A 10,900-nucleotide genomic window follows, 5' to 3' on the forward strand; every position below is an offset into this window, starting at 1 on the left:
GAAAATAAAGCTCTATAAAAAATGTCATCACTCTAGAAGCCAAAGCGGAAACATTGCCATCTTGCTCACCAGCCGGGCCACTCCTTCCAGAGCTCTCTCTGGGTTGTGTGTCTCTGCATCTCTGTAGGTTGTGATTCACGCCCGGGGCTGAGGCTCGGGGCTGAGTCACCTACCTCCAGGACGTGGGGGAGGGTGTGGCTGGGTGACAAGGGCAGAGTGCCCATGGCTGAAGCAAATTTTTCCTAATTGCTATCTTCCCCAACCCCATTTAAAGATGCAATGAAGGTGATTACAGAAAGCAAGCTCTTTAAGGTAAACCTAAATTAATGGGTTTATTTAAACTCATAATGAACTTTAACTCTCCAAACCGGTGAGCTCCGGGGCTGGAATCACTAATTGCAGCGTTGGTGGGAGCTGGGGACTAGCTGCTGGGCCTGGCAGCTGAGTGCTTAGCTGTGGGGGACAGTCATTCATTATCCGGGTTTCTGGGAAACAGTGACCAATTACTCCATCTGCTCAGCATTTCTCTTCCCCAAACAGACAAATTAAGCCCTCGACCAGAGTCCCAAACATCAAGTCCTCTGGGAGCTAGGCTGCCCCTACACAGAGAGGCTCCAAATGTAAAAGAAATCAGAAAGAGGTATCTCCGTGGAAGGGTTGCAGGGAGGCCCGAGGCTTGTCGGCTGGGAACAAGGCCAGAATGCTCCCTTTTGCTGAAAGAGATTTTCTCGTGCCCGTGGCCAAGCTGCGGACACTCTGGAAGACCCCCAATGGGGCTGGTGTCCTGGGCCCTGTGCGGGTACAGGTGGTGATCTGCCTCATTTACGCTCAGTGACTTCCACTCAGAGCAAGGATGCTTCATTCCCTTGAGGATGTCCTGCCCCACTTGTACACACAAGTGTTCTTAATATTCTCCAATGCTCTCAAGCTTACGGACACGGTCTTTCACCTTCCTGGGATGGACCTCTCTCTCGCCTGCTTCGTTTCTCAGAGGATTTGGGTCAAGGACAATTTGCTTTCCTGCCTCTTTCCTTCAGACTGCTCTCCCCAAACTGGCCCCACCCATTCTAGACCCTGAGGTCACCACCGTGTCTCTTGCCCAAAGGAGCGCGACCATCCAGTTTCCAGAGGAGCCTCTGCTCTGTGTCTGCCTGCACGGCTGGGCATGTGACAGGCGTGCAATAAACTGGCAGAATGAACCTCGCTGGCTTAGTCAGGCAATACATCATCAAGAGGCTTAAGAATGCTAGATTTTTCTGGGCCCAGGGCATGTTCTGAAGTTTCATGTGTCAAGAAATAAGGACAGAGCTGGGAATAACTTAATCATCTGTCCAAAGAACTCACAGCCTGACACAGCTCGGAGTCCCCAGTGCGTTCTTGGTTCCCATCACCTCGCAGGTGCCTGCGTGTGCTGACTGGCGGGCCATCGGGATTAATAAATACAAAGGTTTTGCTGATGTGCAGGTACAGAAAAGTCACCTGCAGCTGCTCTGTCGTGACTGATTAATTAGGAAAAGACTCCGTGGTGCTAATTGGCGGTTGAGAATTTTTGGAGTTTTAACATTCATGGTATGCAAACGGATCAATGTCTAACAATATCTAACAAGATCATTTGAAAGTGAGATTCTCCTGAGAAGTGCAATCATGGTTTGGGGAAGCTGTGAGGACCCTCCGTGTTGTACATACTTGTGTCAATCAACACAAAGTTTGTTAGCAATTGTACTAATGTTTTTCAGCAAATGGAGACACCGGCCAATGAATATGCATTAAATGTAATTCTACCTACCTGTTGCCCTCAATCCCAGAAGCAAGGACCATTACATTGCAGAAGTTTGATGAACATTGTCTCCAGCTCATATGACTTGGAAATGAGTGAGTTTGCCCAGTTTGGGGGAAAGAGGCCCACGTGAGGCTCAGTGCTTTCTCAGTTTCCACGTGGAAAGCTCTAAATTGAAATCCATACCTCTAGGGAGTGAGATAAAAAAAAAAAAGAAAGAAAGAAAGAAAAAGAACTGTTGGGCCCCAAAGGGACCATTTCCCATCATAATGAGAATTTTAAATGGCGGGTTTAAATTCTTTGAAAAGCCTTTCAGAAATGGGTGTGCAAGTGATGGCTCCTGAATTACCAGCAGAGATGCAATTAGAGACAGAACATGTCACTCCAAGTTCCCAGCCTGAAGACCCTTTCCCTTGTCCCGGGAGGAGGGAGCACACATGGCACACACAGCCCAGGAACCCAAGGGAAGGGCCCTTCCAGTCACCCCAGCTGCTGCATTTGAATCCAGAAGGGAAGGATGCACCATGAGAGAGCCAGAAAGCCACATGGCATTTCTTCCCGATGCACCCACCTCTTCCTCACCTGGACACAAGCTAGCTAAACCCAGGCTAGGAGCCTGTCCAAATGTTAGCAGAAACCTCCCAACTGCACCCACATGCATGGGTAGTTCTAACAACCGTTCCCTGAGCATGTACAGGTGCAGGGCTCCCTACGTGCCCCACGTAGGCCACCGGCTTACATCGTCAGACTCTCTGGGGCAGCGCATGCGGTCAGCTCCCCGTGTTCCTGGGAGATGGGGAAGCGGCCAGATTTGGGAATGTGGTACTTGAAGGAGCTGGAGGCAGCCTGCCTCCTGGGTTAGCTTCTGGCCTCCATCAACCCCCAGCTGTGCAGGTGGGTGACCTTCTGAGCTTCCTTTACTTCCCCTGTAAAATGGAGATAATAAGATCACCTGTCCTGTGGGATCGTTGTGAGGATTGAATGACCTCATCCTTGCCTTGCACGGCCTGGAAAAAGCACCTGCTGTTATTCCAAAGGTTACATTGTTTGGCCATTACAAGTAAGCAATGGGGGAAGTTGAGGTTCCAAGCGATGTGTTCACCTCCTGGATGACCTCCGCATTATGCTAAGAAGTGGGGGGGGGGGGTTGTTTTGATTTAAACACAGTGGTGAGAGAAATGTAGCCTCTCTGAGTAGCCTCAGGGACATCGGTTGTTTTTCACCCTGCGAGGCCCAAAGCTGGGGCCAGAAACATGGTAGGTAGGGCTGGCTCGATAAGTGTTCAGGAATCCAGCCCAGGCCATCCTCCTTAGTGGGATGTACAAGGCTCCCAGTAAGCCAGCCTCGCCTGGACTCCCATAATCACGGTCACCCAGCCCCCCGTTTATCCTGCCCAGACGGGTGGCAGGTCCTAGTGCACAACAGAACAATGGCCCCCAAGGTCAGCTCCTGATCCCTGGGATCTAGAAATGTTACTGGATTTGAGAAAATGGTTTTTGTTGATGTAAATAACTTAAGAACCTTGAGACAGAGACGTTATCCTGGGTCATCTAAGTGGGTCCAAATGCCTCCACATGGGCCCTTACAGGACGCGGGCAGGGGGGCATCTGACACAGGCATGGAGGACAAGGCCTTAGGACCACGGACACAGAGAGCAGAGCAACACAGCCATAAGGTAAGGGCCGCTGGCAGCCACCAGGACACAGAAGACACAGGACACGTTCTCTCCTAGAGCCTCCGGAGGGCACGTGGCCCTGCAGACAAACTGAGTTTGGACTTCTGGCCTCTGGAAATGTAAGAGAATAATTGTGTCTTCTTTAAAGCTGCTCAGTTGCTTACAGCAGCCACGGGAGCTCACACACACGGGTCTTTACACCCCCTGCCTGTGAACACTTTGCTTTCTTCTACCCGTAGGACACTGTCCACCTTCGTGTGTCTAAGTGATGCCTACAAGGCCCTGAGGCTCCCCTTCCTCCAGGAAGCCTGCTGGGACCATGCCTCCTGGTCCTCACCCCTCCCACAGCACCCGCACTGACACAGCCTCTTTGCTTGTTTTTCTCCCCAACTAGACTAGGGGCTCCTCGAGGACGGGGGTCGTCCTCTCTGCCAGTGTCTGACCTAGGGCTGTGGATGAACAAGTGCATTCTCTCATTCCTACTAAAAGTCCCCCACAAGGCTGAGCATGCTGCCATTGAAGAAAGGAACACGGAGACGTCAGGAGTCAGCACTTCCGCTGCTCTGGAGTGTCGCAGGGAGGTTAGGTTTCCTGCAGAGTCTGCAGATAGGTCCTCAAAGCCGCCGCGCACGCGGAAGACAGGCTGGGACATCCCACAAGGGCAACAATGATGGCTGTGGGACTCCTGGAGAAGCACGGACCTGTCTCCTAAGACGAGAGCCTAGTGCTTTGCACAGAGACTTAGATGCAGAGCAGTGAGACTTCGCAGGAACTCTGTCTTGTGCTGAGGAATAAAAGGAACATCCCCATCTGCGTGGGGGCTGCGGGAATGGGCGGAGGATGACCCTCACCATTGAGGTCACACATTGAATTAGGACTTGGATGAGCCACTCTGTGCCTTGGGCGAGGTCACTCAAATGCCCTGCCTCTGAATGAGGGCCTTGAACTCGGTGGTGCGTTCACATCCTTTCAACTCTAAAATAAGATGACATTTAACAGGAGCCCTGTGCACTGACAGAACTGGAGTGGCCGTCAGTGGAACAGCCCCGTATTGTTGACAGATCTGGCCAGATGCCAGAGATGCATGGCCTCGCCTCTGAGTGTCCTTGAAGGCCAGCCTCTGGACAAGGGACAGCAGTGTGTCCAAGCCCGTCGGGTGTGGCTTCCTGTCACGGCACAGAAAAAGACCCTTGTCTGCACTCGCCACTTCTCTGCCTCCAGGGCACTCGCTCGCGCTCTGACCACGCATCTGAATTCCACGTGGGGTCTGGGGTGGAAGGAGGATGTCTAGGACACATCAGAACGTGGTATCTGGGATCTTGTTAGGTAGGAACCGGGGTTTGGTCTCCTCGGCCAGGCTTCATCCTTCCTCGGCTCTGGGCTCTGCGGATCCTTGGGTGCTGTTCAGATGCCGTTGGCAGCAGGTGCAGAAGGTACGACTCAAAATGGGTCTCAAGCAGTAGGGTGTGGACTGGGGACAAGAACTAGAACATTGGGATCCAGGCAGAACGGGATGCAGCTTGTGCTAATCTGGGCAGCAGCAGGGCTCTGTGGAACATGCGTGTCGTGTCGCTCGTTCTGTGGTTCGCGGTGGGTGGCCATGGGTAAGTTACTTCACTTCTGTAGGACTCAGTCCCCACCTGAAATGTGCAGGTGCCCCAGTCCTTTCCCTCTTGGGTGTTGTCCTAGGTCTAAACATGCCCCTCCATGATACCATGTCAAAACCCCGAATGCTACCCTATTGGAAAAAGAGTCTTTGCAGACACAACTAGAATTAAAGATCTTGAGATGAGGTTATCCTGGATTGTCCCAGTGCAGTGGGCCCCAAATCCAATAATCACTATCCCTGTGACAGATCCACAGAGGAAAAGGCAGAGATTGAAGTGGTGTCACCACAAGCCAAGTGTTGCCAGCACCCCCCAGAGCTGGAAGAGGCCAGGACCCTCCTCCAGAGCCTCCAGAGGACCAGAGCCCTGGGGACACTTTGATAGTGGACTTGCAGCGTGCAGAACGGAGATCATAAATGTGTTTTAAAAGCCACCAAGTTTTCAGTAATTTGCTGTGTACGTCAGCTCTAGGGAACTAATGGGGGTTATGAGGATTAAGTAAATTAATTCTTATCAAGTGCTCAGTGAGACATTCAAAGCAGAGAGCTCAGGGGGCATCAGAGATACACAGAGCCTGCGAAACGCAGCCGTGACTTCTCACAACACGGGTTTCCATTCTGTTGTTACGTGTCCTCCTCATAGAACGGGCTTGCCCCGTGTGAGATTTTGCTGTGTGAAGATCTTAGTATTAGTCAATCCAATAAACGGGACGTTTCCTCTCAGAAACTGTTCACGTAAAATAAAGTGGATGGAAATCGCCAGTTGCCTCTCCCCTTAGTTTACTAAATAAATAAGCCAATGAAGAAACCAACATATGTTGAGTACCTACTCCATGCCTGACCTGATGCTAATTTAATCTATGATGCGTTATTCACCCTCCCAACAGTCACATTCATTAATTCATGGGGTGTTTACTGAGTGTTGACCCTGCGCAGGCTTTTATTCCAGAAATGGGGATAAAACAGTGAACTGAACATCCAAAACTGGACAGGGCTCCCTGTCCTCACTGGGTTAACTTTGGTCTGGGGTTAGAGGCAATGGGAACATAAACTGAGTAGAGCAGCAAAATAAATTAGATATGGTGATGAAGGCAGAGAGCAATACAGTAGTGAAGGTCAGGAGGGATCCCATGAGCACCATGCCCAAAGGCCAAGGCCCCGAAGGCGAAAGAGAGTCCCAGGGAGTGCCAGTGGGTCAGGGGAGGCATGGCTGGACAGGGATGGTCCCTTGGTCCTAGGACTGGGAAGAAGCAGCCGGGGAGTGGAAGGAAACTGAGGAGGGTAGGAAAGAGCCAGGTGGAGGTGTGTTTCTGGAAAGCAGGGGAGGCTTGAGGGGTCAAACGCTGCCTCAGGTCAAGGAACGTCAGCCTTTGGGCTGACCGCTGATGGGATCACGTCAGCATCGTGGGGGAGCCTCAGGAAAGCCGGAGGAGAGTGCCAACCCTGCCACACTCCTCTCATTAACAGCACCTCTGTTCTATCTGTGGAGCTGTCCAGTCAGTCAAGACCCTCTGTTTCCGTTGGCCGAGGTAAGGTGTGGTGCCCAAAGCACACCTCCTCCCTCTTCTCCTCTCTCATAGACATTCTCTTCAACTAAAACACGGCAAACCAAACCAAAGAAGTCATGGTTCATCCCATCTAGATGCACCGTGAAGCAACCTCCATTTGTCCTTCCTCCTGCTAGTGTGGGGCTGCTCTATCTCCTCCATTCTAAGACTTTACCTTGATTCTACCATTCCATGTCGTTTTGTGAACCAGCTCTTTGCAGGGGCCAGGTTTTAGCCAGCCAGTCAGCTTCTGAGGGTTCCATCCAAAGAACCCCAATGGGCAGGAGACAGCGAAGCTACAATTTTGCACTAATTTCTTCTTATTTCAAATTCTGTCCTCTTTCTGCCATGCCACAGCTGCCTCCTTTAGAAGCTGCTCCAAGAGGAAGCAAGATCTTATAAGAACAGCATGGTCAGAAGCCGACACCATCGGACAACTTACAAGGGGTCTCCCAAGATCCCTCCAACTTTTGCTCAGACTTGGGCCCACGGGAGGGGAGACGTCTTGGATTGGCTGTGCACCTGCCGGTCAGCCCACCGGATGGGAACATGGCCAGGGCGGGGGGCGGGGAGGAATTGCACCCTTGGCTATAACTCAACAGGAACGTTCCATCCAGCAATTTTGTAGGTTTTTTGTTCTTAGGAAACCTGAGAAGTCATCTCACTTTGTGTGTTTTGGTAAAGGAACCAAGTTTAATGTTAAGCCGTGTGTGTATGTGCCCATCGTTCCGGGGTGATGTTTCTCTGCGGCAGGTGGATTTCCCTGGGGGTGGTTGCAGTAGAGACCGCCCCCTGGTATCAGCAGTCCCATCACTGTAGACACAAACAGGACATCTACTTCAGATTTCTCCCTGGGTTATGCTCATCCCCACTCAAAGCAATATCTGACTGACACCTTTCGCCAAACTCCACACCACAGACATACACTCACCTGCACACACGCACACACCTGATTTTTCTGATCACTCATTTACTTTTTGGTGGGTTTCATTGTCTAAACGCTCCCAATTATTCCCTACATGTAATAAAGCTCCAATCCACTCCTTTAGCCCCCAACTTTGAAGGAAAGAAAGCTGAACAAAACTTTTGATTTGGCCGTGTTCCCCTCCTAATTTCATTATGCATATTAAATTTTTACTGTCGACAACCTTGTTTAGAGGGAAAATCATTGGTTTGGCTTTTTCTTAAACTATCAGATGTTTTATAGACCTTCTAATGGCGTGTTTGGTGTGAAATTAATTATCAAAGATTCGCAGAGAGTTTTAAATTAGATTTTTTCTGTTCTTCAAGGCAAACAACTGGTTCTGTTTTTGTCACTAATATAAGGTTCTCATTGCTGCCTTTTTTCCCCCTACAATGAAATGATAAAACAAATCTTCAACTTATTTTAATGTGCTAATTGAGGGTTATTACAATTCATTTTCCTTGCACAAGCAAGTTAGAAGGGATTTTAATTGCCTCCTATACAAACATTTATTTGTAAAGAGAAATGATATATAAAACTAAGGGCCCGGAAAAACTTGTTTGGGCAATGTGCTAAGGCAAATCTATGGTTTTCTGAATAGATACTTAATGCCTAAACCAGTTTCCCTTTTGGATTGCGGATCCATATGTATGCATTGGTGTCAAAGCTCTGCAGAGATGCTAGTAGGAGGTAGAAAGATCCAGAAAGAGAAACAAATACAAGATGGCTTCAGAGCATTGGTGCTGCCCCGCCCAAGAGCGTGGGGTAACTTCCCAACAGGTACATGTATCCCAGTGTGGATTAAATGGTACCTGCAACCCCCCAGGGTTGCCGGGTCCCACGCCTGGGGACGCCAGAAGATGTGCCAATGTGGGCGGAGTTTTACGCTGAGGCGACGGATGCATGTCCTTGGCCGCCACTCCTTCCCCTGGCGTGTCCCTATCACTTCCCCCTCCAGTGTGTCGTCAAGCCTCAAACCTGCCGGAGCTAATTATTGTGTGGGATGACAGGTTTAAAGACATACAATCAGAAAATAATGATCAGATAATGCTTCTCATTAATAGTTCAAGTCCAGAAAACACTGCGGGCAACAGTCTCAAGGCCCTGGCTTCTGGAATCCGGATTTCTGCTTTGAGGCTGGGGAGGCGCTCCCTGTGGCACCTTTCTGGAGTTAGAATCCCAGCAGAGGCTGGAGAGGTGCTGTGTTGTGGGAGGTGATGGGGGAAGTGGCAGTGAGGAGACTCAGTGCTTGTAGACATCCTGCCCCTGCCAGGTCCCTGACCCCATCCTCTAACCGCTGACTGCTGCAGACTTGGGGGTGCCCCTGGGCCAAGACCTGCTGGCTGTTCCACCCCATGCCTCCTTCATGCCTCATAACCCATGACCCCATGGATGCACCTGGGTCGATGACTTTTAACACTTTCAGTAGATGGAGGTAGACAGGCCAGGAGGATGTTTTTCAACACTCTTGCAACAGGGGTCAAGACTACGCCAACAAGGGACAGAGACTGGATGCAACTCACAGCTGGGGAGGCCATTTATAGCCAACAGGCAGGGTGAGGGGGTCAAGGGGTAGAAAATTACCAAGAGGGGCACCTGGATGGCTCAGTCGGCTAAGCGTTTGGCTCTTGGTTTCAGCTCAGGTCATGATCTCACCATTTGTGGGATTGAGCCCCACGTCGGGCTCTGCGCTGACAGCGTAGAGTCTGCTTGGGATTCTCTGTCTCTCCCTTTCTCTCTGCCTCTCCCTCCCTCATGCCATCTCTGTATCTCTCAAAATAAATAAATAAACTTCAAAAAAAAAAAACAAAATTACAAAGAGGAACTTGATTGGATACCAAGGAAAAGTGGAGCCTCACTCAACTGGCTTTAGCAGGATTCTTGCGAAACGGAAGTTTGCTCAAGGAGGAACCCTTGTCGATGTGTGGGGTAGGGGGAAAGAGAAGGGCACTGGTGGACAGCCTTCTGTGCTTGGCTCAGTGAGCTGGAATATCCCTCTGGACCAAGGGGAGGTCCTCCTGCCTCTTCCATCCACAGACTGGGCTACAGGCTGACCATCTCCTATGGTTACTCTTGCTGGGGCAGAGAATGTTCTAGCAACAAGCAGGCTTAGGCTGAGCACCCACTCCATTGGATCATCTCCCTGCCTTCTCCCCTGAAAGCCTGGGGTCTTCAGACAATGCGGAGCCAGGACCCTGGTGTTTACCCGGCTCCACAGAGGTAAGGCTCTGAGCCCCCACTGGACATTCTCCTTTCAGAAAGAAAAGGTGCCCCCGAGGGTGTGGGTTTCCTGCCACAGGCCGGTCACACGGGCTGGGATTCCGGCGTAGATCCGAGCCCAAGCATGGTTCCCACTTGTCCTTCATTCTCAGGATGGCCGCATTAGCTGGGCTCCCAGATGTGTGTGGAGTATAATTAGGGACATTCTGAAAGCAGCCCCAGACATTGGACTGAAAAGTCTGTCTCACTGCCTTCCGTTTCCCTCCCTCTGTTCGGAGGCTGTGGAACCTTCCACACAGCTGGGCCCCTGGGATGCCCTGCTTGGAGCCAGTGTCTGTGTGCCCTCTCGTTTCACAGAGCATCTGATACAAAGCCTGCAGTGTGCAGAACCCCCGGGGGCTCGGGGAGGGGAGAGAGGCGGCGGGGCGGGGGAGGAAGCAAGGGGGCCGCAGGAACAAGTTAGGGAGAGAGATTACCATGAAGGCAGCTAATGATGCCCTGAGTGCGCAGTGGGCCTGGGGGCGGGGGGCAGGCTGCCCACGCGGCTATGCCCGGCTCCACCTGGGGGACGCCCCAAAGCTGTTAAGTCACATGCTGGTCCTGCTCTGGTTTTTAGTAGCCACCAACAGGAACAAGTGAGTGATGTCAGTTAGCACTTGACCTTGGAGACTCTGCCCCAGGCCTGGGGAACTGCATTTCAGTCAGCTCCTCCCCGCTGGCCACCGTGTGGTGGGGTCACCTCCACCCTTCCTATCCACTCCAGCTTCCTGTGTTCCCCCCACCCCCCAGAGGCCCAAGCTCCCAACCAGAGGGTCCTTTATGGCTCCAGATATACCAGGTTTGGGCACCAAACACACAGGAACCTGGGCCCCGCCTGAAATACCACCCTGTCCCTGAACGCTGAGCTCCAGCTCAGATCCAAACAGCTGGCTTTGGTCCCATCCTCGCAAATCCCCTTGGAAGGTGGCGGGATGTGGTACCCCAATATACGCCACTTTGGCACTGGATTCTCTTGAGCTAAAGGCACAGGGCAAACAGCAGGTGCAAGATGCTAGGAGCTCTGAATCCCCTTTCCTTCCTGAAGGCGGGAGCTAAGATTCCCACGTAGAAG

At 51.4% G+C, this 10,900-nt stretch overlaps 1 long non-coding RNA gene across 1 annotated transcript; it reads left to right on the plus strand.

The window, feature by feature from the left end:
• Positions 1-5,525: 5,525 nt before the first annotated feature.
• LOC121018062 (uncharacterized) lies at positions 5,526-7,752 on the plus strand. Its single transcript, XR_005785011.1, has 2 exons — positions 5,526-6,587; positions 6,963-7,752. It is a non-coding gene; the product is annotated as an uncharacterized LOC121018062 (long non-coding RNA).
• Positions 7,753-10,900: the final 3,148 nt, after the last annotated feature.

This window comes from Herpailurus yagouaroundi, unplaced genomic scaffold (assembly GCF_014898765.1).
Source record: "Herpailurus yagouaroundi ecotype Mexico unplaced genomic scaffold, PumYag 77, whole genome shotgun sequence".
Lineage (NCBI taxonomy): Eukaryota > Metazoa > Chordata > Mammalia > Carnivora > Felidae > Herpailurus > Herpailurus yagouaroundi.